Source organism: Argiope bruennichi, chromosome 10 (assembly GCF_947563725.1).
Source record: "Argiope bruennichi chromosome 10, qqArgBrue1.1, whole genome shotgun sequence".
In the NCBI taxonomy this organism is placed as follows: Eukaryota; Metazoa; Arthropoda; class Arachnida; order Araneae; family Araneidae; genus Argiope; species Argiope bruennichi.
In genome coordinates, this window is record NC_079160.1 from 35,715,091 (window position 1) to 35,720,090 (window position 5,000).

At 36.2% G+C, this 5,000-nt stretch overlaps 14 non-coding genes across 14 annotated transcripts; all 14 read left to right on the top strand.

The window, feature by feature from the left end:
* The first annotated feature begins 131 nt into the window (after positions 1-131).
* Trnas-aga (transfer RNA serine (anticodon AGA)) lies at positions 132-213 on the top strand. Its single transcript has one exon. It is a non-coding gene; the product is annotated as a tRNA-Ser (tRNA).
* A 240-nt stretch (positions 214-453) lies between these two features.
* Positions 454-535, top strand: Trnas-aga (transfer RNA serine (anticodon AGA)). The gene has a single exon. It is a non-coding gene; the product is annotated as a tRNA-Ser (tRNA).
* A 239-nt stretch (positions 536-774) lies between these two features.
* Positions 775-856, top strand: Trnas-gga (transfer RNA serine (anticodon GGA)). The gene has a single exon. It is a non-coding gene; the product is annotated as a tRNA-Ser (tRNA).
* A 239-nt stretch (positions 857-1,095) lies between these two features.
* Positions 1,096-1,177, top strand: Trnas-aga (transfer RNA serine (anticodon AGA)). Its single transcript has one exon. It is a non-coding gene; the product is annotated as a tRNA-Ser (tRNA).
* Positions 1,178-1,416: 239 nt separating this feature from the next.
* On the top strand, positions 1,417-1,498 carry Trnas-aga (transfer RNA serine (anticodon AGA)). Its single transcript has one exon. It is a non-coding gene; the product is annotated as a tRNA-Ser (tRNA).
* Positions 1,499-1,738: 240 nt separating this feature from the next.
* Positions 1,739-1,820, top strand: Trnas-aga (transfer RNA serine (anticodon AGA)). Its single transcript has one exon. It is a non-coding gene; the product is annotated as a tRNA-Ser (tRNA).
* Positions 1,821-2,059: 239 nt separating this feature from the next.
* On the top strand, positions 2,060-2,141 carry Trnas-aga (transfer RNA serine (anticodon AGA)). The gene has a single exon. It is a non-coding gene; the product is annotated as a tRNA-Ser (tRNA).
* Positions 2,142-2,682: 541 nt separating this feature from the next.
* Positions 2,683-2,764, top strand: Trnas-aga (transfer RNA serine (anticodon AGA)). The gene has a single exon. It is a non-coding gene; the product is annotated as a tRNA-Ser (tRNA).
* Positions 2,765-3,004: 240 nt separating this feature from the next.
* Positions 3,005-3,086, top strand: Trnas-aga (transfer RNA serine (anticodon AGA)). Its single transcript has one exon. It is a non-coding gene; the product is annotated as a tRNA-Ser (tRNA).
* A 240-nt stretch (positions 3,087-3,326) lies between these two features.
* Positions 3,327-3,408, top strand: Trnas-aga (transfer RNA serine (anticodon AGA)). Its single transcript has one exon. It is a non-coding gene; the product is annotated as a tRNA-Ser (tRNA).
* Positions 3,409-3,647: 239 nt separating this feature from the next.
* Positions 3,648-3,729, top strand: Trnas-aga (transfer RNA serine (anticodon AGA)). The gene has a single exon. It is a non-coding gene; the product is annotated as a tRNA-Ser (tRNA).
* A 239-nt stretch (positions 3,730-3,968) lies between these two features.
* On the top strand, positions 3,969-4,050 carry Trnas-aga (transfer RNA serine (anticodon AGA)). Its single transcript has one exon. It is a non-coding gene; the product is annotated as a tRNA-Ser (tRNA).
* A 240-nt stretch (positions 4,051-4,290) lies between these two features.
* Positions 4,291-4,372, top strand: Trnas-aga (transfer RNA serine (anticodon AGA)). The gene has a single exon. It is a non-coding gene; the product is annotated as a tRNA-Ser (tRNA).
* Positions 4,373-4,611: 239 nt separating this feature from the next.
* Positions 4,612-4,693, top strand: Trnas-aga (transfer RNA serine (anticodon AGA)). Its single transcript has one exon. It is a non-coding gene; the product is annotated as a tRNA-Ser (tRNA).
* The last annotated feature ends 307 nt before the right edge of the window (positions 4,694-5,000 follow it).

Sequence of the window (5,000 nt, forward strand, 5' to 3'; positions counted from 1 at the left end):
TAACGCTAGCCCATTAAGCGACCATCTGTCTGTTCTCAATATTAAAGTTCTAATTTTATCACCTCACAAAATTAAACTATACTATAGCATGGCGACCATATTGGAAGACGCAGAAAGCAGTGTTAGTGCGTGTAGTCGTGGCCGAGTGGTTAAGGCGATGGACTAGAAATCCATTGGGATTTTCCCGCGTAGGTTCGAATCCTACCGACTACGAAATGAACATGTAAGTTTTTACTCGTATAATGTTATAATGAATATTTTTCAAATTTTGCAGTTTTAGAAAACGTAAAATAATAATGGATTATCTTACTTCGCATTTCTTTAACGCTAGCCCATTAAGCGACCATCTGTCTGTTCTCAATATTAAAGTTCTAATTTTATCACCTCACAAAATTAAACTATACTATAGCATGGCGACCATATTGGAAGACGCAGAAAGAATTGTTAGCGCGTGTAGTCGTGGCCGAGTGGTTAAGGCGATGGACTAGAAATCCATTGGGATTTTCCCGCGTTGGTTCGAATCCTACCGACTACGAGATGAACATGTAAGTTTTTGTCATAAAATGTTATAATGAATATTTTTCAAATTTTGCAGTTTTACAAAATGTGAAATAATAATGGATTATCTTACTTCGCATTTCTTTAACGCTAGCCCATTAAGCGACCATCTGTCTGTTCTCAATATTAAAGTTCTAATTTTATCACCTCACAAAATTAAACTATACTATAGCATGGCGACCATATTGGAAGACGCAGAAAGAAGTGTTAGTGCGTGTAGTCGTGGCCGAGTGGTTAAGGCGATGGACTGGAAATCCATTGGGATTTTCCCGCGTAGGTTCGAATCCTACCGACTACGAAATGAGCATGTAAGATTTTGTCATAAAATGTTATAATGAATATTTTTCAAATTTTGCAGTTTTAGAAAACGTAAAATAATAATGGATTATCTTACTTCGCATTTCTTTAACGCTAGCCCATTAAGCGACCATCTGTCTGTTCTCAATATTAAAGTTCTAATTTTATCACCTCACAAAATTAAACTATACTATAGCATGGCGACCATATTGGAAGACGCAGAAAGTAGTGTTAGTGCGTGTAGTCGTGGCCGAGAGGTTAAGGCGATGGATTAGAAATCCATTGGGATTTTCCCGCGTAGGCTCGAATCCTACCGACTACGAAATGAACATGTAAGTTTTTGTCATAAAATGTTATAATGAATATTTTTCAAATTTTGCAGTTTTAGAAAATGTGAAATAATAATGGATTATCTTACTTCGCATTTCTTTAACGCTAGCCCATTAAGCGACCATCTGTCTGTTCTCAATATTAAAGTTCTAATTTTATCACCTCACAAAATTAAACTATACTATAGCATGGCGACCATATTGGAAGACGCAGAAAGAAGTGTTAGTGCGTGTAGTCGTGGCCGAGTGGTTAAGGCGATGGACTAGAAATCCTTTGGGATTTTCCCGCGTAGGTTCGAATCCTACCGACTACGAAATGAACATGTAAGTTTTTACTCATATAATGTTATAATGAATATTTTTCAAATTTTGCAGTTTTAGAAAACGTAAAATAATAATGGATTATCTTACTTCGCATTTCTTTAACGCTAGCCCATTAAGCGACCATCTGTCTGTTCTCAATATTAAAGTTCTAATTTTATCACCTCACAAAATTAAACTATACTATAGCATGGCGACCATATTGGAAGACGCAGAAAGAAGTGTTAGTGCGTGTAGTCGTGGCCGAGTGGTTAAGGCGATGGACTAGAAATCCATTGGGATTTTCCCGCGTAGGTTCGAGTCCTACCGACTACGAAATGAGCATGTAAGATTTTGTCATAAAATGTTATAATGAATATTTTTCAAATTTTGCAGTTTTAGAAAACGTAAAATAATAATGGATTATCTTACTTCGCATTTCTTTAACGCTAGCCCATTAAGCGACCATCTGTCTGTTCTCAATATTAAAGTTCTAATTTTATCACCTCACAAAATTAAACTATACTATAGCATGGCGACCATATTGGAAGACGCAGAAAGCAGTGTTAGTGCGTGTAGTCGTGGCCGAGTGGTTAAGGCGATGGACTAGAAATCCATTGGGATTTTCCCGCGTAGGTTCGAATCCTACCGACTACGAAATGAACATGTAAGTTTTTACTCATATAATGTTATAATGAATATTTTTCAAATTTTGCAGTTTTAGAAAACGTAAAATAATAATGGATTATCTTACTTCGCATTTCTTTAACGCTAGCCCATTAGGCGACCATCTGTCTGTTCTCAATATTAAAGTTCTAATTTTATCACCTCACAAAATTAAACTATACTATAGCATGGCGACCATATTGGAAGACGCAGAAAGAAGTGTTAGTGCGTGTAGTCGTGGCCGAGAGGTTAAGGCGATGGATCCTGCGTAGGTTCGAATCCTACCGACTACGAAATGAACATGTAAGCTTTTGTCATAAAATGTTATAATGAATATTTTTCAAATTTTGCAGTTTTAGAAAATGTAAAATAATAATGGATTATCTTACTTCGCATTTCTTTAACGCTAGCCCATTAAGCGACCATCTGTCTGTTCTCAATATTAAAGTTCTTATTTTATCACCTCACAAAATTAAACTATACTATAGCATGGCGACCATATTGGAAGACGCAGAAAGCAGTGTTAGTGCGTGTAGTCGTGGCCGAGTGGTTAAGGCGATGGACTAGAAATCCATTGGGATTTTCCCGCGTAGGTTCGAATCCTACCGACTACGAAATGAACATGTAAGTTTTTACTCATATAATGTTATAATGAATATTTTTCAAATTTTGCAGTTTTAGAAAACGTAAAATAATAATGGATTATCTTACTTCACATTTCTTTAACGCTAGCCCATTAAGCGACCATCTGTCTGTTCTCAATATTAAAGTTCTAATTTTATCACCTCACAAAATTAAACTATACTATAGCATGGCGACCATATTGGAAGACGCAGAAAGAATTGTTAGTGCGTGTAGTCGTGGCCGAGTGGTTAAGGCGATGGACTAGAAATCCATTGGGATTTTCTCGCGTAGGTTCGAATCCTACCGACTACGAAATGAACATGTAAGTTTTTACTCATATAATGTTATAATGAATATTTTTCAAATTTTGCAGTTTTAGAAAACGTAAAATAATAATGGACTATCTTACTTCGCATTTCTTTAATGCTAGCCCATTAAGCGACCATCTGTCTGTTCTCAATATTAAAGTTCTAATTTTATCACCTCACAAAATTAAACTATACTATAGCATGGCGACCATATTGGAAGACGCAGAAAGAATTGTTAGTGCGTGTACTCGTGGCCGAGTGGTTAAGGCGATGGACTAGAAATCCATTGGGATTTTCCCGCGTAGGTTCGAATCCTATCGACTACGAAATGAACATGTAAGTTTTTGTCATAAAATGTTATAATGAATATTTTTCAAATTTTGCAGTTTTAGAAAATGTAAAATAATAATGGATTATCTTACTTCGCATTTCTTTAACGCTAGCCCATTAAGCGACCATCTGTCTGTTCTCAATATTAAAGTTCTAATTTTATCACCTCACAAATTTAAACTATACTATAGCATGGCGACCATATTGGAAGACGCAGAAAGAAGTGTTAGTGCGTGTAGTCGTGGCCGAGAGGTTAAGGCGATGGATTAGAAATCCATTGGGATTTTCCCGCGTAGGTTCGAATCCTACCGACTACGAAATGAACATGTAAGTTTTTGTCATAAAATGTTATAATGAATATTTTTCAAATTTTGCAGTTTTAGAAAATGTAAAATAATAATGGATTATCTTACTTCGCATTTCTTTAACGCTAGCCCATTAAGCGACCATCTGTCTGTTCTCAATATTAAAGTTCTAATTTTATCACCTCACAAAATTAAACTATACTATAGCATGGCGACCATATTGGAAGACGCAGAAAGAAGTGTTAGTGCGTGTAGTCGTGGCCGAGTGGTTAAGGCGATGGACTAGAAATCCATTGGGATTTTCCCGCGTAGGTTCGAATCCTACCGACTACGAAATGAACATGTAAGTTTTTACTCATATAATGTTATAATGAATATTTTTCAAATTTTGCAGTTTTAGAAAACGTAAAATAATAATGGATTATCTTACTTCGCATTTCTTTAACGCTAGCCCATTAAGCGACCATCTGTCTGTTCTCAATATTAAAGTTCTAATTTTATCACCTCACAAAATTAAACTATACTATAGCATGGCGACCATATTGGAAGACGCAGAAAGAAGTGTTAGTGCGTGTAGTCGTGGCCGAGTGGTTAAGGCGATGGACTAGAAATCCATTGGGATTTTCCCGCGTAGGTTCGAGTCCTACCGACTACGAAATGAGCATGTAAGATTTTGTCATAAAATGTTATAATGAATATTTTTCAAATTTTGCAGTTTTAGAAAACGTAAAATAATAATGGATTATCTTACTTCGCATTTCTTTAACGCTAGCCCATTAAGCGACCATCTGTCTGTTCTCAATATTAAAGTTCTAATTTTATCACCTCACAAAATTAAACTATACTATAGCATGGCGACCATATTGGAAGACGCAGAAAGCAGTGTTAGTGCGTGTAGTCGTGGCCGAGTGGTTAAGGCGATGGACTAGAAATCCATTGGGATTTTCCCGCGTAGGTTCGAGTCCTACCGACTACGAAATGAGCATGTAAGATTTTGTCATAAAATGTTATAATGAATATTTTTCAAATTTTGCAGTTTTAGAAAACGTAAAATAATAATGGATTATCTTACTTCGCATTTCTTTAACGCTAGCCCATTAGGCGACCATCTGTCTGTTCTCAATATTAAAGTTCTAATTTTATCACCTCACAAAATTAAACTATACTATAGCATGGCGACCATATTGGAAGACGCAGAAAGAAGTGTTAGTGCGTGTAGTCGTGGCCGAGAGGTTAAGGCGATGGATCCTGCGTAGGTTCGAATCCTACCGACTACGAAATGA